The 22,152-nt window shown below is 37.9% G+C and overlaps 1 protein-coding gene and 1 pseudogene across 2 annotated transcripts in view; one reads left to right on the top strand and one right to left on the bottom strand.

The window, feature by feature from the left end:
* C5H14orf39 (chromosome 5 C14orf39 homolog) overlaps positions 1–22,152 on the bottom strand; it is a 540,151-nt gene that overhangs the window by 80,607 nt on the left and 437,392 nt on the right. The window lies entirely within an intron of this gene.
* On the top strand, positions 12,548–13,840 carry LOC104675359 (annotated as a pseudogene). Its single transcript, XR_004057526.1, has one exon. The product of XR_004057526.1 is annotated as a heterogeneous nuclear ribonucleoprotein A1-like (transcript).

Here is a 22,152-nt window from a genome sequence, read left to right as displayed (position 1 = left end):
TAGGCCTACACATGCACACACAAATACACACAAGATTTTCTTATATTTATCCACATGATAATGGATCAAGACAGTTTGTAATGGCCAAAGATGCACAAATTTATATGAACACCTAAATTATGTTAGGATGGGAGTGAGTGGAATGGTTTTCATCACCTTAATCCTTTGTAATGATCGTGAAAGGATTTTTGAAAAAAAGGAAAAGCCCTAATAATTTTTGAAAATAATAATAGCAGAGTGAATCCCATGCAACATCAGTTTGTTAGGCATGTGAAGATTTTAAGTAATGCAGAAAAGTAAAAAAATACCTTCCCTAATGGTGATGTACGGAAACATATTTGTCATCAATGCTTTTATAACTTTTCTCTCATCTCAGTTTCTATTAGAGGATTATGCATAATGTCTTGTGTATTTAACAGGAATTCCTCAATTGCAATGGCTTTTTAAAGGTTTTTTCTTTAGTTATTAATAGAATCTTTCATTTGCAGCCTAAATATTGCTGTCATCTTAGAGAAACAGTAAAGTATCAGAGAAGAAATAAAATGGGATAAAATGGATATTCAGAATGTCTTGCTACCCGATCATTACTTAAAACAAGATACCTTCTCTTTCTTTTCATGAAAGCAAAACTATTTGTCTTCGCTATCCACTCTGTTAAGGAAAATGATTTTCTCAATATATAAAGTGAGGCATAAAACATACTTAAGGTAAACTGAATCTTAAGTGAGACCAGAATAAAGGAACACCAAGCCTCACTTAAATGGGTTCATATATCTAGGCTGCAGTCTGTTAAAACTTATACTTTTACAAACATAACAAAACAAAAAACAAGAACATTCAGGTGTTTCAGTAGAAACCAGTGGAAAAATGTTTTAGGAATACTGTAGATGAGGGAAAATTCCAGAGAGCTCACAGAACAACAACAACTTCAATTCTTTTGACTTTTAAAGAAAAGGTTAAAGGATAAATTCTGGAAAATACAGATGTCACCAGAAACATTTGTCTGCTCTTGTAGATGAGGGAACGTAGGTTTGGTACCTACAGAGTACAAGGCAAAATGCTGATCATGTTGTGGGGGAAACAAAATTTTAAAACATATGGACTCTACCTAACCTCAAAGAGCTTACATGCTAATTAAGGAATTAATATGCAGTTAAAAATTGGGATTTGACAAGTAGCCCTGGAAAAGCACAGAAAAGGTGATTTATTATTCAGAGAAGTGGTAACTTTGATCTGTGGACATCTAGAAAAGCTATTTCTTTGGAAGGTGTCAAAGAGAGGACACTTTATTTTAAAAGGCAGGTATGGGGCGAAGGAAACTGTCAAAACAAAGCTATGCAGGCTGTATAATATGCAGCAAGCTGCTGGATGGAAAAACCAATTTGATGGAATGTGGTTGGATGCCAGGGAAACTGGGGGATGTGTTCAGAAGAGTCAGTGAAATTTGACTGCAGATGGTCTGTGAGGAAGGCGAAGTGCTACGACATGGTAAAGTGTTGAGTAGGCATCCAGAGACTGGAGTTTCAGTCAGTCTCTGTCAGTCACTCACTGTGTGTACTTAGGGACCATTTGACCTCCTTGACAAGTACACGTCTTCCCTGGAAAACAACGGTGTTTAGTTGGAGACGAGTGTATCAACTCACAGTGATTCCGTACAGCAAAATTTTCTTCCAGGTTTGGGGTCGGTCACCAGGTTATTGATTAAACACCACACAAAGTAATTGGCTTGAGTTTAGGAACCATGTTTTAAAAAAACTGTTGTATCTTTAAAGAGAAGAATCATACTCAGCCTGGGGAGACACTCACATTATTTGAGAGACACAAGAACTGAAACCTCCCATGAGAATGGTGGACTGGATTTGTATGTCCCAACTACCACTCCTTCCAGGGCATGTGCTATCTACAGCGTTCTATGTCTGTAGGTATGTTTTGATGTGCTTGTTTTTATTCTTTTTCACAGCACGTATAGTTGAATTCATTTAAGTTAATATGTAAGATGCATTTGGGCCTTTCATCTCAAGAACAAGAATATGGAAACCAAAGTTCCTTATTTTAAAACTCTAGTCAAAGGACTGCCTTGAAATAAGTATCAAAACTCCAATACCAACTTTGGCTTCTGAAAGGAGCCTAAAGGCACTTAATAGTGTGTCCTAAGGGATCAGATGCCAAATATGATGGTTACTAACACACAGGGAAAAAGGGACCAGAGCTAGAAACCAGTATTAATATCTTCCAATATTTTGGGGGGAGATGGAAGCTGAAAAGGATGAGGAAGAGAAAAGCATATGAAAACTGGGTTTCAAACTAATTTTGCTGAATTATGGAAAGAGAGGAAATATTTATTTCTGCTGCTATATCACCAAAAGTTACTATTAACTGAATGATTTCTTTTCATTTCACTGTTTTATATTAAACTAATGGTCAAACAGGTTGATTCTAGCCACTTAGAAAATGATATTGAATATGTCTTGAACCAAACCAATAGATGAGTTAGTTTAGCTGTATGGATTAACAGCTGGAGAAACACAAAAGACTCATTTTTACCAGGAGTTAAAGCTATGCGTTTTCCATAACTACCAAACTGGAATAAAAAAGTTATCTTAATAATCAGTGTACTGTATATGAATTGATATCTCATTTAAATTAATCTATATCACATACCTTGTTCAGCTCTATTCCTGTCTGGCCAAAATTAATCTTTATAATGAAGTACCTTAGATATTTTAGGATACCAGTATGTATTCAAGTGATCAAATAAAAATTCAGTTGTCTTCACTATAATTTCTAGCATGTTTAGTGTTTTAATAAATTATCTATCCAAATAAGGTATTTTAAGGTATTAGTTTCAGACTCCTTTTTGGTAAATGTGTTTATATTTGTAAGTTTTGACTTGCTAGTTTTATAATATATATTAATTTTTAAACAGGATTTAGAAAAAAAAAATCCAAACATATTTTGCTTAGGTCACATTCACATTGCACTTTACAAAGTACCACTGGTCAGCTCAGTGATACTTTCTCCAGTTTGTGGGTCATTTAATCCTGCATTTGTACAGTAATTTTGAGTAACACATCAGTAGTGAGGCCAGCTGATTTTGTTACACCCAGAGAAGACTTGTAAATTAAAGCTTGAGAACAACAACAAAAAAAGTTACTGAAAATTGAGGATCAGCAAAGTTTTCTTGTAAATGGGTAGGTAGTGTGTATACACACACACACACACACACACATATATATATATATATATTTTATGGGCCATATGATTTTTGTCACACTACTTGCCTCTGCTATAGTATCACAAAAGCAGTCATAGGCAATGCCAAAATCAGCAAGCATTGATGTGTTCCAGTATTACTTACAAAAATAGATGTTAGATTTTTGGCCTTAGGATCTGGGATTTGGCCTTTAGGCCATAATTTGTAAGGGATTTTGCCAAAGCTCATAGTTTCCTAGTCATTGCTAAACATGACAGGAGCACCAAATGAGGTCCCCAAATGAGTTCTGAAGAACAATTGTCCAATAGGATTTTCATAGATGAAAAAGTAAATCTGGGAAACACTGCACAAAATACCTCTCTTCTTATACACTGAAATTCAACGTCATCTTATTAAAGGCTGTAAGACATCTTACAGTAAAGTGATCTGTCTCTGTTGGCTGACTCAGTTCCCCAAAACACGTGTGACCTTGAAATTCTTTTTGTCATATTAGATAATTTGAGTATCTGTGATTTAGAAACAAGTTTCCAAACTAGTAATTTAGATATCTATATAGATTGTCATATGCATATCTTTATTGAAATATCTTCTTAAATCCCTGAGTCAACTTCGTGAGTCACTTATCCACAAAGGTAACTAGGAAAAATACTAACCACCTTCAATGGTTCTGGATAATTTTCTGATTAGTCCTTTCTTAGGTTCCAGCACAGTATCTCCTGACAACCATTTGAGCTGTTGGCCTTACTCTGCTTTTTCCTTGGTAATTAAATCCATTATAGTTTAAATCAGTTCAACATATATTTACCAGGTATGATATTTTCCAAGCACACTGATTAATGAATGAGAGAGACTGTGTCTCTCCCTTTAAGGCATTGATACTAACAAAGACATAAAGACAAAGGTTAGAATATTATGTGATAACTTCTCTAATAAGAGAAATTCTGGATGCTGTCAAAGCACTTATGAGAAGTACTAAACTGTTATTATGAAATCAGAGAAAGCTTTTAGCTGGAGTTCATCTAAGCTACAAATTTGAAGCTAATCACAGAAGGGGAGAGACAGGGGAACGGCAGATACAAAGGTAAGGAGACAAGATTCCCTGATGTATCAAGCAAATGCATAGTACTACTCTAATATAGATTTATGCTGTAGAGATCGGTGAGAGTTGGATTAAGCAGGTCTTTACTGACTTTGTAAAAGTATGTAAGGTAGGTGGAAAGTTGGAGGTTTTTTTGGTCAGCGTTGTACTATGGTAATATAGCTGTGGCTGGAGTGTGGAGAATGGCCTGGAGGGGCAGGCTGCTCAGAAGTGAAAATTTCTTAAGCTGTTATAAAGCTTTCCCAGGGAATCTGCCATGAGTAACCTATTACCCCAGGTTCATCCCTTAGACAGATAAGGTGCTCTCAAGACTCCTACCTTATGACAAGAAACCCAGAACTAGGTAATTTTTTTTCCCTGAAACCATCTGTTTGCTAGTGTAAACATTAAACTGTCTTTCCATTTGGGGGTTATTGGAAAAATCATAAAGAGGGAATAATTTTAGAGTGTTTTTTAAAACTTCAAAGGAGGCTTTATTTTGTATTTATAGCAAAACAAAAATTGGCACTAAGAGGCTAGCCTGAGTTTTATACCTGAAGGAAATGTGGAGGCAAACCTCGGCATTTTCCTTGACAACAGCAATTAACCAAGAAGAGCCTCACCTTAACATCTGTTTTAAGACAGCAGAACTGGTGGGCATACAAATATGCAAACGTTTAATTACACACCCTGTCTGTCCTTGTGAACCTGTATAGTTTACTTACAAATGCATGAGATACTTCAGGAAGTTATCCTCAATGAGAATGCAGCATAATGTTGTGTTTACTATATATGAAATATTCACACCTTATCTAGTCTAGCACACTGAGGCATTGAAAAGGATGAGAAGTAGGTTTTTTATAAACAAGTAGGTTTTTTATAAACCTTTTTCTTCCACAGAACAAATTATACTGTTAACAGCTTGGCCCTGGTAAATTTTTTATATGTGTGCATATATAAATTTATATATGTATACACATATAAATTTTACATATGTGTGTATAAATACACGTATACACACATACACACACAAACATATATAAAATCACATTATATATATGCATGTGTATATGTATATAATACATATATTATTTGGAAATGTGATTTCTGTATTTTTCCTGTATTCTAACCATATGAGGAATGTCTACTCAACACTGCTTAGAAACAACTTCTAAGGTCCAAACTTAAGGATGTATGTAGTTTAGTTAGTGGCTGTTGAGGTTGTTGGTGGAGGGTCAGATGTTGAAAAGAAATGGAACGAAGTTTTTTCTAAACTTGAAAATGCTGTCTTGAAATTTGCAGCTAAGATGTAGTAAGCGAGGGGCTGGTAGGCAAGAAAAGAAAAACTGTATGTAGGCATGGATCTTTAACAAATCATGAAATTGAATTTTCCTAAAGCAACTTAAACTATTTATGTTTTTTCTTTGTCCTTTGCCAGATCTCTGAAATAACCTCAGTCTCAAAATTCATGTTATCACTAATTAGGATTCTATCCTCAGATTTTTTTTTCCCAGATGATTCAACTATTTCTTAGTTTCCACAGATAACTAAAATTACTGCAGTTTCTCCTACCAACAATAGGCCTAGACTGCTAATTCAAGGATGAAATTTGATGTCAGGAAAAGACACAAACAAAGCTAAAATGTAGTGTTAACAGTTATTCCCACTTTTATGTTTTTATACATAGATCTCACATCGCATTGCAAGGAGCTTACACTAGTAGTAAATACGAAATTTAGGGGAAACCTGCATGCTGCATGTTTAGCATACAAGAAATACAAAATTCTGCCTTTATTTTTTTCTTCATTAATATGCATGGTAGGCCAGGCATGGTGGCTCACGCCTGTGATCCCAGCACTTTGGGAGGCCGAGGCAGGCAGATCACGAGGTCAGGAGATCGAGACCATCCTGGCTAACACGGTGAAACCCCGTCTTTACTAAAAATACAAAACAAATTAGCCAGGCGTGGTGGCGGGCGCGTGTGGTCCCAGCTACTCGGGAGGCTGAGGCAGGAGAATGGCATGAACCTGGGAGGTGGAGCTTGCAGTGAGCCGAGATTGCGCCACTGCACTCCAGCCTGAGTGACAAAGCAAGACTCCATCTCAAAAAACAAACAAACAAAAAAAATGCACGGTAACCTTGGTTCTTTTCATACCTAAGTTTGACTATTCAGCAGTCTAATTTTAATTAAATCATAACAAAGTAACAACATTGACTATATTGATTGCATCTTGGGAATTCAGAATTTATTTTTTCACATAATTTTTCCTATGACTAGCTTGTCTTCTGTGGGCAAACTTTTATGATCCTTGAACTTCTTCTGGAAATGCTGCAGCAAACTATAAATATAACGTCTGCAATGGCATGCTGTATGTACATGTCTTTCAAGGAGGATAGCTCCACTGTTGTAAAAACAAAAAGATATTAAAAACTCTGATTTTCAAGCTAGGAAATTATTTATGCACAATTGGCTTTATTTTAAAATAATTATATACTTGCAGAAAAGTTGCAAAAACATCAGTGTTTCCATATGCCCTTCACTCTGATTTTACTAATGTTAATATTGCACATAAGTATAGTATGGTCACCAAAACCAGAAAACTGACGTTGGTACAACACATTAACTAAACAATAGACCTTATTAGGAGTTTACCAGTTTTTCCATAATGTCCAGGCTGCAATCCACAATCTCGCATTATTTATAGCATTCATTTCTTCTTACTCTTCTTGAGTCTGTGCCAGTTCCTGGGCCTTTGCCTGCCCTTTATGATCCTGGCACTTTTGAAAACTACTAGTTAATTTTGTTGTAGAATATTACTCAACTGTCTGATGTTTACTCTTTTTTTAAATTGAGGTCATGCATTGTTGGCAAGATACCACAGAAGAGTATTATGTTCCTCTCAGTGCACCTTATCAAAGGGCACACGGGGCCAGTATGTCTTATCACTAGTGATACTAATTTTCACTATTTGGTTAATATAGAGTCTACTGAGTTTTCCCACCATGATATTAGTATTTTCCCACATTAGCTTTAGACAAAGACACACAAATTCTTAATTTCCTAAACATGATCTACTCACTATACTCTTTTATGCCTCAGTTTCCCTGCCTAAAAATTATTATATTGCAACCCTAACCCTCATCTCAGCCAGTGTAGTAAGAATTAATGTGCTATCCTTTGGAGATTCTTGGATAAAACTCACTGTATAACTGGAAATGATCACTCTATCTCATTTTAAAGAAGAACACAAATAGAATGGTTAAAAGTAGATTGGCAGCATGTACTCATTGCACACCCAGAACTACAGAGACATCTGTTATATATGTGACAGGCTAGGCCTGAAATCTGGTTCTCTCAGAACCAGTTAGTGTTTGCCCGATTTGGCCTAAGCCTGATTAAACAAAGAACACATTTATCACTTGCTACCTAACAGGCTGTTACACTAACTAGATGGATAACCACCCATTGATAAGGACAATAAATAACTTTTTAAAAACTGTCACATTCACAGTTTCTGCTGTTCATATAAAAGGGAAAAAAGTCCCTTGACATACAAAGGATTCTGGATCCATGTGCTGTAATTCTGTCATATTAGTTTGTATCTGATAATGAAGTACCCCATCATTGCAGAGAATGGCAAATTTTGCAAAGTGATTTACTGGCTTTCTACTCTATTTTTATTTTTGAATGTCAGTGCTATCAGCCCTGACACAATACACTGGGAGGAAATTGGCCACTTACAGGTCTAGAGGTAAGTAGGTAGGGAAAGGTATACTAAAGAAATAAGTGGCTCACATAACCCTCCAAGCCCCCCACTTTCCTCTTTGACAAATGGAAATAATCATATACCTGCCTCCTCAAGTTATTGTAAGCATTTGGTAATCTGTCCAGAACCTTTGTATTGTAACTGACCCATAGTAAGTACTCAAGGAAAAAAAAAAACAAAAACAAAAACAAAACCCAGCTTGTCATTTTTATCACTTTATCACCTTTCATGCCTGAGACCCAAATTTGGGTGCAAAAGACAAGAAAATGGAGGTAAGACTCACATAAATAGTCTGGTTTAATTTGCAGGAGGCTTCTGGAAAATGATTTTATACCAAATAAGGACTCAATAGCGTTTGTCAAATGGTGTGGAAATATCCCACCATCTGCATGAAGTTATGAACTAAAGCATAATGATACTGAGGTGTACTTCTGCTCTTCGAGAGTAAGTGTTCATAGGCAAATAAACCTAGAAAATGCAGAAGAATGCAAGCTCCATGATAGCAGGACTCAACTTTACCATGATACCCAGTGCTTACTGATACAGTGTCTGACATATTGCATGTGTTCAACAAATATTTTTGGATGAATGTTCTAATCTAGTGTTTAGCTATAAATATATAATGGCACAGGATCTTGAATACATATTTTATTTACCATTACATGAGATGGCAGATCCCATATTATAGTTTAGCTAAAAAGTAGGGGGGTTTCCTATCCCAACCTCCACTTACATAGTTGTTATTATTATTATTTTTTTTATTATTTTTTTAAGACAGGGTTTCACTCCCATCACCCAGGCTACAGTGCAGTGGTGCACTCATGGCTCACTGCAGCCTTGATTTTCTGTGCTCAGGTGATTCTCCCACCTCAGCCTCCTGAGTAGCTGGGTCTACAGGAGTGCACCATCAAACCCAGCTAATTTTTTGTATTTTTAGTAGAGATGGTGTTTCACCTTGTTGCTCAGGCTGGTCTCGAATTTCTGGGCTCAAGTAATCTGCCTGCCTTGACTTCCCAAAATTTTGAGATTACAAATGTGAGCCATCGTGCCTGGCCAATTCCAGTTATTTTAAGAGAATGACTTCTGACTTCCTTCTAAGTAAAACAACACTTATCTTAAGATTATGTTCTTTTTGCATTATGGTGGTAAACCATTTTACTTGCATTATCTCATATACATCTCTACAAACTTCTGAAGTAGGCTCAGTATCTCCGTTTTATGGATATAAAGTTGGAGGATCAGAAATAACTTGCCTAAAACATACAAGTTCAAGACTTGAACTTAAGTGTATCTACAAAGACCATTTATGTTCTTGACTGATATTGTTGGATTTGTCCACTGTTGCAGCCCTCTTAGAGTATTATATTATTTTACCTAGTAGAGTAAAATAATCTCTATGAGGGAAGACCCTGTCTTATTCATTGCTATATTATACTGCATGTCAGTTACTAGATGTTCAGTCAGTAATTTGTAAGTAAAGGATAGAGTGCATAGTAGATTTTATTTAACCCCCTACTTTGGTATAGCCTATTATAACTTGAGTTTTTATGCTTGAAATCTTATTTCTGCTTCTGATTAAGCAGATATAGACCCCCTTTTAGGCTACCAGTTATCTGATTTTCTGACTTGGCTGTCCGAGCAATTGGCAAACTGTGCATGATGATGAATATACTAGTAGGCTTACTTCCCCACTAAGTGTATCCAAGTAAAAGCCCTGAAAGTCACACGGTTCTTGCCACTTTAAATCTGACACCTAATATATTAGGTATTAGAGTGTTTTGTGCTTACCTTTAGCTCTTCTTTAGTTTAGGTGATTAAAAAATGCCTGTTGCTGTCTGTATGTGCAACATGCTTCATTAACGGTGATTTATTTGGGAGGTTAGCAGAATTGGCACTCTGCAGCACAGCAGCGGGCAGAAGGAAAACAAACGTGAGATGATTGCTAAGAAATCCTTCTTTCCTGCTCTGGTGATAGGAGCTTTGAGAGTTTGCAACGTCTACTTCCCAGTACCCAGAAAGCATGGGTAAGAGTGGGGTTTCTGGGGATTGTAATTTCCCCTAAGTCCCTTGCTTCCACTCTCCTCCAGTGCTCAGTGGTTATGGATTTCCCCCTTTGGCACAGTATGCTCCCTGTATTTGTGGTCTCCCAGAACCACACTTACCCCTCTTGTTTTTTCCAGCAAGTTTGCCGACCCAAAGCCACACTCAACTTTTTCTAGCAGAATCCAATTATATGGATTTTTTTCTCATATTCCTTTCAACAACCCCGTATCTTCACTGTCACTTTACTAAAGAGGAAAGTGAGGCTAACAGAGGTTAAATGACTTGCCCAAGAACAACAGCTAAATGGTAGCGCTGGGAGTTAAACCTGGCTTGTGTGATTCTAAAGCCAATGATCTCATTGCCACAGGGAAGCAAAGGAATTTTTATTTTACTTGCAACCTGCATTGACTTTGTCATGTGTACTTGAAATGCCATGTCGAGAGGATTCTGGGGCTGTCCTTGGGCTAAGCAGCAAAGAATGCCATAATCAATTAGCATTGCTTTCCATAGGAGTGGGAAGGAGGAGTGGAGGTGCCGTGTATTTTCCTGTCTTGAACTATGATCTACTTTTGTTCTTGATTTTATTGTAATAAGAGTGTAATAACATGGCAATGACATTCTAAAGGAAGGATGAAGTATCTGAGGGACAATCTAAATGCAAGATGAAAATACCACATATTTTATATAAACTACAATTGCCTGCTGTTCTAATAATAAGGCTACATATACTTATTTGGGAGAAAATTTAGCAGAGTGTTTAAATATCCATACTCTTAAGTCAAACTTTCAGGGTTCATTTATTTTAAATAATCTCAACTTTTATTTTAAATTCAAGGGGTACTTGTGTGGGTTTGTTACATAGGTATATTGTGTGATGCTGAAATTAGGGGTATAAATGACCCTATCACCCAAATAGTGAGCATAGTACCCAATAAGCAGTTTTCAGCCCTTCCCCACTCCTTCCCTCCTGTTCTACTAGTCCTCAGTGCCTATTGTTCCCATCTGTATGTCCCTGGATATGCAATATTTAGCTCCCACTTGTGAGATCATGCAGTATTTATTTCTTGTTCCTGCATTAATTTGCTTAGTATAATGGCCTCCAGCTGCATCCATCTTACTGCAAAGAACATAATTTCATTCATTTTTATTGTTGCATAGTATTCCATGGTGTGTAGGTACCACATTTTCTTTAATCCACCATTGATGGACACCTAGGTTGATTCTACGACCATGAATAGCGCTGTGACAAACGTACAAGTGCATGTGTCTTTTTTGGTGGAACTATTTCTTTTCTTTTTTTTCCTTTTCTTGTTTTTGAGACAGGGTCTTGCACTGTCACCCATGCTGGAGTGCGGTGGCACGATCTTGGGTCACCGCAGCCTCCAAATCCTGAGCTCAAACAATCCTCCCACCTCAGCCTCGCAAGTAACTGGGACTACAGGCAGGAGCCACCGTGCCTGGCTAACTTTTAAAATTTTTTGTAGAGATGGTATCCCTGTGTTGCCCGGGCTGGTCTCAAAGTCCTGGACTGAAACATTCCTCCTGCCTCAGCTTCCCAAAGTGCTGGGATTATAGGTGTGAGCCACTGTGCCCAGCCCAACTTATTTTTCTCTGTGTATATACCCAGTAATGGGATTTCTGGGTCAAATGGTAGTTCTGTTTTAAGTTCTTTAAGAAATCTCCAAACTGCTTTCCATAGTCGCTGAACTAATTTACATTCCCATCAATAGTTTATAAGCATTCTAAGGGTTCATTTTGGGAGTGATAGAAATATTCTACATCATGATGGTGATGGTGGTTCTAGGACTGTATAAGTTTTCAAAATCTCATCAAACTATAAATAAAAAGAATGCGTGTCAGTGTATAAAATATACAATAAACTTAGGAGGGAAAATCAGAAGAAGTTCTATCTATTACTTATTAACTCCAACTTAGTTAACCCATAAAATGAAAATAATATTATAGTCTACCTTCAAGGTTGTTTTAAAGATTACATGAGTTAATACATAATACAGAGACTGCTATGTAGTAAGTGCTCTGTAAATGATATCTATTATTTATCATTTTCCCAGTTGTTTTGTACTATATTCTACCATTACATTACCTCCAACATTGTTTACCAGTTTAATCTCATACACTTTTATATTGCTGATTGACTACATTGTACTGTACACTCTCACAAATACATAAGCTTCATATGTATGGAAAATTGTGGAAAAAAATCATAGCTTTGAATACATGGCTCTTCTGTTTTTAACCAAACAATGTTAGAAGACTAGAACCATTCATGTCTGTTTTTCAGCTGAATTGTTCAAGTGTTAAATATCTATATGTCCAAATAAATAATACTTATTAAAACGGATGGACTATGAGGTGTGTTTGAAAATATTGAAAGTATTAGCGTCCTTTTTGCCCGTGGATGCCGCCGAGGAAGCATCATTAAAGTCTCTCTTCTCCCTGCCGTCATGTCTAAGTCAGAGTCTCCTAAAGAGCCCGAACAGCTGAGGAAGCTCTTCATTGGAGGGTTGAGCTTTGAAACAACCGATGAGAGCCTGAGGAACCATTTTGAGCAATGGGGAATGCTCACGGACTGTGTGGTAATGAGAGATCCAAACACCAAGCGTTCCAGGGGCTTTGGGTTTGTCACATATGCCACTGTGGAGGACGTGGATGCAGCTATGAATGCAAGCCCACACAAGGTGGACGGAAGAGTTGTGGAACCAAAGAGAGCTGTCTCAAAAGAAGATTCTTGAAGACCAGGTGCCCACTTAACTGTGAAAAAGATATTTGTTGGTGGCATTAAAGAAGACACTGAAGAACATCACCTAAGAGATTATTTTGAACAGTATGGGAAAATTGAAGTGATTGAAATCATGACTGACCGAGGCAGTGGCAAGAAAAGGGGCTTTGCCTTTGTAACCTTTGACGACCATGACTCCGTGGATAAGATTGTCATTCAGAAATACCATACTGTGAATGGCCACAACTGTGAAGTTAGGAAAGCCCTGTCAAAGCAAGAGATGGCTAGTGCTTCATCCAGCCAAGAGGTCGAAGTGGTTCTGGAAACTTTGGTGGTGGTCGTGGAGGTGGTTTCGTTGGGAATGACAACTTCGGTTGTGGAGGAAACTTCAGTGGTCGTGGTGGCTTTGGTGGCAGCCGTGGTGGTGGTGGATATGGTGGCAGTGGGGATGGCTATAATGGATTTGGTAATGATGGAAGCAATTTTGGAGGTGGTGGAAGCTACAATGATTTTGGCAGTTACAACAATCAGTCTTCAAATTTTGGATCCATGAAGGGAGGAAATTTTGGAGGCAGAAGCTCTAGCCCCTATGGCGGTGGAGGCCAATACTTTGCAAAACCATGAAACCAAGGTGGCTATGGCGGTTCCAGCAGCAGCAGTAGCTATGGCAGTGGCAGAAGATTTTAATTAGGAAACAAAGCTTAGCAGGAGAGGAGAGCCAGAGAAGCGACAGGGAAGCTACAGGTTACAACAGATTTGTGAACTCAGCCAAGCACGGTGGTGTCAGGGCCTGGCTGCTACAAAGAAGACATGTTTTAGACAAATAGTCATGTGTATGGGCAAAAAACTCGAGGACTGTATTTGTGACTAATTGTATAACAGGTTGTTTTAGTTTCTGTTCTGTGGAAAGTGTAAAGCATTCCAACAAAGGGTTTTAATGTAGATTTTTTTTTTTTTGTACCCATGCTGTTGATTGCTAAATGTAATAGTCTGATCGTGACGCTGAATAAATGTCTTTTTAAAAAAAAAAAAAAAAAAAAAAAGAAAGTATTAGCTATGATAGAATGTTTAGGGTGAATTTGTGGTATATACTTAGAAACCTGTTATTAAAGAGAAAATTATTAACTCAGAAAAAAACAAGTACTATAAAAAAATAAAAGCAGTGTACTCTGCAGCTCAGCTAACAGCCAAATTATGTGCTATAACTAAGTTTAGACAACAGTAAAGCAAGGTATGTTTGTGTTTTTGTAGGCCTGTCTGTCATTGGGAGTGATTAAGAAAGTTGAATATCATCATTCATAAAATAACTTAATACATAAGACAAAAATCAAGAAATAGTATAAGTGTGTTTTTTTTTCAAATTATAAGTGTGTTTTTTTTTCAAAATATTGAACTACTTACCAGAAAGGCAGTTTGTTGCCCCTGGACAATATTTCCCTCAGAGGATTAATAGCTAGTATTTAAGCTTTGTTCAAGCATTCCCTTAATACAAGTAAATATTAAATAAAACTTACCAAATTACAATTAGTGATTACTTAGTGAATGCTATGGATAGTGAATATGGACTTGTGGCTTGGGATTAAATTGTCAGTAACAGTGTAATACATCGAATTTAAAAGCAATATATCTAAAACAACTTTAATGAATGGGAAGACGATGTTGTTACAAGCCTCAAATGTCTCTGGGGATGACAAAGGTGTAGTCACTACTTCATTTAACTAATTACATATCTTTGGCATATGTAACCTTCTTCTTATAGAATAATGTAATTCAAAGTTTCAAGAATCCTTAAAAACAATCTGGCACAGTCCCCTCTTCTATTCCTTAAGAAATTTGTCCAGCAAGCAAATAACAGAACTGAGCCTGGAACCCAGTTATTCTGAATCTTATCCCAGTGATTTTTTGCAATATCACTGTGATTATTGAGATGACTTCCGTTTTTTGAAGAGGGTCTTCTCAGTAGTAACATAGAAAAGTCCAACATCAAAGTAGAATAAGGTTTTCTATAAGGGGAAAGTATATTTTGAGAAATCCGTAGTGGCCATATACTTTAAGAAATTTCAATGGAAGACTTTTCCAAATTAATCTGTATAACTGTGGACTCTCAGGCTATGGAAGAGATCCTTCAGTAAGTGAAATGGTGATACATTAGCTACCTGGCTTTTATTTCAGAGGATTTCTGCCTAATGTAATCATTATATTTATGGTTAGAATCACCATAAGTGGAAAGTCTTTTCAAATGGGGAGCAACTGTGTACCTTAGCTTACCCTCTATCATTCCTCAAGGCCCTCTTTAATGTGGTATTATGATGGAAACGGTGTCTAAATGAACCACTGAGTAGGTGAGTATGGTCTAAATAAGGGATTCCATCCTATACATGTTTGCCTCTTGTTTAATAGATATAGCTTTCCAAATATATCATCCAGGTCCCTTATATCTTCTCTTCTTTTGCACTGTTGTATTCATATTTTCAGATGCTTGGGACAAATAATCCAATGATAAAAACCAAGCAACACACATTTTCTCACCATTCCTAGCAGACTACTTACTGCAATCTCCAGTGAAGTTGAAAGACATCACCTATAGGAATGAAAATCTGTTTTTACTGGTAGATAGAATATAAAGCTGGTAAAAGGAGAAAATCCAGCAAGTTAATTTGATTGACTGATGTGATAGGAATTTTCATTATCCAAGAAGAACCCATAGATTAGCTACCATAATCACAAGACATATAGATGATCTGTACTACTCATTTAACAATATAAACTATCTTGTATGGTCAATAATCTTTTCTATCCAATTGAGCTGTAGAATCCTTGTGGGTGGAGACCTTGACCCAAAACTCTTTCTTTTTTGAATTTTACCAATTGAATCATGGACACTCAACAAATATCTATTGACTGATTGAACATTAAGATTTGACTATATGCCATTTTCCTTTAAAATTATTGGTGTATTGCTTTCTGAGGAAGCCTATTTTCTCTCTTGCCTTCATTTCTGTTTCCCACTTCCTCGCCATTGTGATGACTGCACCCCTCATTAGCTAATTGTAGAGTTAGGAAACTCTTAACTCTATGATCCCTTTTAAAAATCTCTGCCTTAAGAATGGTAGCACTCTAAATAATAATTAGCAAGAAAGCAAATGTCTATGTTCTTACACTTAGGAGGAAGGAAACTTATTCACAGTTATGCTATCACAAAAGACTTCTGAGTTAACACTAGTGAAACATAGCCACCTGACAAAGTCTCAGCTCTGAAACCTGTGCTATCCTTTACATTATGAATATTACAGATTCTACACCTTGGTTTACTGGCATCTGGCTTCACTTCTGCAGAAGGACAACATGAAAAGCCAAGTTAGAGAAGGGGGTCACCATCAGGATGTTACGTCACACTTTAAAAGACACAATACTTTGAGAAGAGTTCATTAGCTTTAGAAATGGGTTCAGTATTTGAAGTATGAAGACATAGATTTAAATACCGGCTCTATTGGTTTCTAGATATTTAACCTTGGACAAGTTTCATAGCCTCTCGTATTCTAATTTCCAAGGATGTAATTTTATAGAGGATGATGATGCCTGACTCCCAGCCATGTTATAAGGATTAAAGGAGAAGTGAATGTAAGATCACATGGTAGGTCCACAAGAGATGTTAGCTACCTTTATTCTTTCATTTACATATCAGCTATTGATTGGCTGCCTGCTCTGATGGTTCACTATTCTATGTGCCTCTTAAATATCAATCAAAAATACAAAGATTCCTACTTTCATAAAGTTAAAAATCTATTTGGTTGGGGCCAGGAGGTAGAATTTGAATCCAAGTTTAAACAACGATAGTAGTTAATACTCACATACAAAACAAGCCAGTTGACCTTCACAGCACACTTGTGAGAAAGATAGGGCTTCTGGTATGATCCCTAACATACAAACAAGCAAACATGTTTACAGAGATTAAGTGTCCTTCCCAAAGTTCGGTAATTTGTGGTAAATCCAGGAAGAACTCAGTGTACATGAATCCATGTTTTCCCACACTGTCTTGCTGCCATGAGGCCTTGAAAAACATTTTCTGTTGGAAGTATTCTTAGTAATTAGAGAGGTAGTCAACTTCCTAACTAGAGGAAAAAAGCAAAAAGGTAAAATAGATATTGTGTCCTTTGGGGGATTGCACTTTAAGCAGATCTTCATACAGGAAAATAGAATCTTTTTAGGTCTTTCCCTTGTTGGAAGTCATTCTCACCCTCCTCATAGCCTTCAGAATCAAGTCCAGAATCTTTTTTGTTGTTGTTGTTGTTTTGTTTTTTTTTGAGACGGAGTCTTGCTTGTCGCCCAGGCTGGAGTGCAGTGGTGCTATCTTGGCTCACCGCAACCTCCTCCTCCTGGGTTTAAGCCATTCTTCTGCCTCAGTCTCCCGAGTAGCTGGGACTACAAGCACATGCCATCACACCCAGCTAATTTTTTATATTTTTACTAGAGCTGGGGTTTCACCGTATTAGCCAGGATGGTCTTGATCTCATGACCTCGTGATCCACCCACCTCGGCCTCCCAAAGTGCTAGGATTACAGGCATGAGCCACCATGCCTGGCCTCAAGTCCAGAATCTTTACTATACGTTCAAAGATGATTGGAGACCAGGCTCGTGATTTACCTTCCAGCCTCTTTCCCCCTCAGCCTATAACTCCCAAACTCAGGCTGTGCTGTGCTGTCTTTAACAAGGATAGCTATCACATTTCAACCTTGTGCCAGTACCCAAGCTCAGTGCTTTTCATGCATTCTCACTAATCCTCACCATCCTGCAGCTCTCATATATATTAGATGGACCACACAGCTGGAGAATGTGAAGTCTAGGAATAGAGCACAAGTTAGATTCGGCAGACTACGCTCTTCATTATCTTGCACTGCTATAACTTGAAGGTTCTCACAGCTTCTTGCCAGTTTGTTTTCCCTGTCACTTGGCTCAGAATGGCCTTCCTCCCTCTTATTTATCCTTTAAGAATCAGTTCAAACTGGTAGCCCCTTTGAGGAGCTTTCTTGAAACTCCTGCCCTACCCTACCTCCCAGCTCAGTTCAATGATAATCTTTTGCTTCCTTAGCATCTTGTTCTCAATAGACTTACTACACATGTTGCACCAAATTATAATTACTGGTTTATTAGCACCTCTCGCCAAGTAAACTGTGAGCTCCTTGAGGACAAGACCCATGCCTCCCTAACCTCTGCATACTCAGCTAGCACTGTCTCTGCCACATGGTAAACACAATTACTTTTTTGTGTGAGCTGAGTTAGTACTGTTTGGACACCAGCAACATTTTAATTCAGCAGAGTGTCCAGAACAGACAAATACATGACCAGGCCCTTCATGTAGATTCTTGGAAACCAGGACTCTTAAGGGAAAACTGATTGATGCTTTTGTTTTCAGCACTTTGTGCTGAGGTCTCCGGTATGACTATTAGTATGAAAATTGTTTGAAGGGTTGAGGGAAGTTTTGTTCTGTTCAAGAATGTGGGGGAAAAAAAAAAAAAAACACCTTGTACAATTCTTAGTTATTCATCTCCTCCTGGCTCAGTGAGAGAAAGCAACCAAGGCCTGTTTTATTGTGTGGCTTCCTTCTTAGGATTTACGAGTCTCACTCTTGGGCAGGATCTCAAAATGAGTGCTGACTACACTACCTTTGCTACAGCCACTGTTAGATAAGCCAGAGAGAGCTCAAAGCTACCGGGGAGATCTATTGCCACCATAACTCTTGGCTCATCCTGCAGCTTTCTTTCTGGCTCTGACAGAAAAATTGAAATTATGAAACTTTGTATCCTGCACCACAGTACCACATGAGATTCATGAATCTTCAGCTCCCTTCAGAAAACCTGATGCTTTGGTTACCACTACCCACTGACAAATTACTGTCCACGACCCCATTATTTCTGATTAGCGAAGGTGAACCTTACCTACCTGAATGTAAATAAATGCCAATAGGATTCTTGAAATTCTTCATCCTTAAAAACCTACAGCCCTTAATAGAACATGCACTGTAAATAGTGTCATATCATGAACTAAATCTTTATCATGTAATTGGATACATTTCCTAAGCTAATTTTAATTGCTTCAAGAAACCGCTTAACATTGTAGATCAATCCCAAGGTCCGAGATGACATTTCTCTCACAAAATTAATTATTAATACCCTGATCATTTGCTTAAGACATTAATAGTTTTCATTGATCAGCACATCCTGTTTATCTAAAATGGCCTAATCACCATGCATGTCAGAAGAGTATCTGAACATATCCAATTAGAGATACTGCCGGCTTTCTGCCACATCAGCAGAGCAGAAGTTAAGAGTCCCTTTTGTCTTCACAATATATTAAGTCCAGCTTTATCAGAAGCTAAGCTATTTAAGGGCACAAAAGAAAGGCAAGTTCTCTAATGATGGTTGTTCATTTTCTTTTAGCTCCCTGGTAAACATACAGGCTTTGCAGTGATCACATGGTTTAAATTAACGCTAAGAACCCATTATTAAGTAGCTTGTGTTGGCCCATGTTTTCATGTAAGCCTGTGTTTGCTCACAGTGTTTTTTTTATAAGTGAGAGTAAGATGAGAAACTCCAGGTATAATTTCAGCTTGAAAATACTGGGGATCCCACAGTGATATATCAAAACATCACATTGTATACCATAACTATATGCAATTACTTTTTGTCAATTTAAAAATAATATAAATGTAATATATTTTTTAAATGAAAGCTAAAATAACAAATTGAGACCACAGTAATATCTGGCAATGTAGGGTGCTGTAGAGTTTTCAAAGACGTTTCATTTACTTAACCAGGAGGTTTACCTTTAAACAAGATTCAGAGAGAGGCCGGATGGGGTGATCTACCCAGGACCACATAATGAGTTCCTGCCAGAGTTGTAAATAGAATGCAGGTCTCCCGGTTCCCTAGATTTCTGGTTTATTTGATTAACTGATGAGTTGGTAGCACCCTGCTCGTCTTTCAGACCCCAAGGGAAGCTCACTTCCTTTATGAAGATTCCCAAACGAAAAGTTTCCTCCTTCCTTGATAACGGGATATCATATTGCAATTATATGAAATTGTGGATAACAGCCCCTACTGGATAAAGAGACTGTAGAGGATAGAGATGGTGTCTTGTTCCTCTTGATGCGCCCAGTGCTTCTCCTTGCATCTGGCAAGCAGAAGATGCTTCATATATACATTCACACATGGCGAACTGGCAGGATGGGTGGGAGAAGGGATGAGTGGATGAGAGGAACCACAGTTGAGAGTTCTGTTTTACTAACTTCATGTTGCAATCCGTCAGCACCAGAGGGAAATTTGACTTTACTTGAATCATGCAGTGCTAATTTTTTTTTTTTTTTTTTTTTTTCTCTTGAGACAGGGTCTCCCTCTGTTGCCCAGGCTGGAATGCAGTGGAGTGATTATGGCTCACTGCAGCCTTGAACTCCTGGGTTGAAGCAATCCTCCTGTCTTAGCCTCCTGAGTAGCAGGGACTATAGGCATGCACCACCATGCCAGGCTGATTTTTAATAATTTTCTGTAAAGGTGCGAGTCTCGCTATGTTGCCCAGGCTGGTCTTGAACTCCTGGCCTCAAGTGATCCTCCCATCTTGGCCTTCCAAAATTCTGGGATTACAGGTGTGAACTACTGCACCTGGCCTTAAAAAGTATTTTAAACTGGCCGGGCGCGGTGGCTCAAGCCTGTAATCCCAGCACTTTGGGAGGCCGAGACAGGTGGATCACGAGGTCAGGTGATCGAGACCATCCTGGCTAACACTGTGAAACCCCGTCTCTACTAAAAAATACAAAAAACTAGCCGGGCGAGGTGGCGGGCGCCTGTAGTCCCAGCTACTCGGGAGGCTGAGGCAGGAGAATGGCGTAAACCCCAGAGGTGGAGCTTGCAGTGAGCTGAGATCCGGCCACTGCACTCCAGCCGGGGCAATAGAGCGAGACTCCATCTCAAAAAAAAAAAAAAAAAGTATTTTAAACTAATTTTCAATACTTAAAACTTAGGAGATTTTCAAAATACAGTAATATTTTCAACTTTTCTTTGAACAGTTGTAGATGCCCCTGCAACCCTGGATCTGTTACCCATCTGCTTGAGCTGAGGGGCACCTGTTCCCTTAAGCAAGGACATGCCTCCATTCCCCAGAATAACAGTGTCTGCCCACAGCTTTACTCAGTTACTTAAATTTGTAGCTTTTGGTAAAGGTAATGAGTAGCCTCTCTTTACTGCAGAATTCTCCTAATTCAGTATTCTTGGCTAACAGAAGTATTCGTGTTCCTAATCATGTTCTGGATATATCCAAATGAACCTAGTAGGCTGCTACTGATAGCTGGTTGGATTTCTCTCATTAGGCACTGGAGCTGCATATTTCTGTGGCATGTTAGAAGTGAAACATGGGGAAAAGGGGAAAAATGTTTGAATTAAATGGGTAGTCACAATTTTCCCACACGATATAATGCCATTAGAAAAACTGGGAATTTCTACCTGGGGTCCACCAGTGTTAAGCCATCTTGTTCTGTGGCAGTTCTGTATTTGCATGTTTTTTTTACTAATTGGAAAATAAATAAGAACAGGGTCTGGACACAGAGGGACCTTGCAAAGCATAGTGCATTCCCCTGCCTTCAGGTTGGTTCATGCCTAATCAGAAACTGTTCTTGTCTTCATTCAGAAGCCGCAGGGACTCCTCAGCTCCAATTCCTACCCAATTATTATTTGCAAGAAAAGAATAGGAGACTTATTTGCTTCATATTCATAATTTAACATGTTCCTTTCTTCCCCTCCAATGGTACTTTCCCACAAGTGAGTTTTATTGATATTCGAGTAAAGATAAACTTGCAGAGACCACAAAGAGAAATATTCCCAAATCTCATTGTAATGTCTCTTCTTTCCCACAGATTAAAAGTTATACAAAACTTAAAAGAAGCAGCGATTCTATTCACTTGTTATTGGACTTGAAACTCCCTTTGACCTCGGAATCTGAAGATGAGGTTACCATGGGAACTGCTGGTACTGCAATCATTCATGTTGTGCCTTGCAGGTAGAGTGTCATTTAAAAACTTTTTAATTTAGAAATGCTACTGTATTTCACACTAATTCAAAAGTGGGCCTTCACTTTAGATGGCAATGATAAAATCGCAAGAGTGTATGCCACTATGACTAGCATTTGTTGACACTGTTGAATATACCTTCCTGATGGTCTTTTAGTGACTCTTTTCATGGTGTTGTATCTAGAGATACACACTGATGTTTCACCTGTCTATCTAGTCCTTTTAGAGTCGTTTGAGCCATTATTTAGTTTGAAA

This window comes from Rhinopithecus roxellana, chromosome 5, assembly GCF_007565055.1.
Source record: "Rhinopithecus roxellana isolate Shanxi Qingling chromosome 5, ASM756505v1, whole genome shotgun sequence".
Taxonomy (NCBI): Eukaryota; Metazoa; Chordata; class Mammalia; order Primates; family Cercopithecidae; genus Rhinopithecus; species Rhinopithecus roxellana.
Note: the sequence above shows the minus strand (reverse complement) of the source record. Positions and strands in the feature narration are given on the sequence as shown.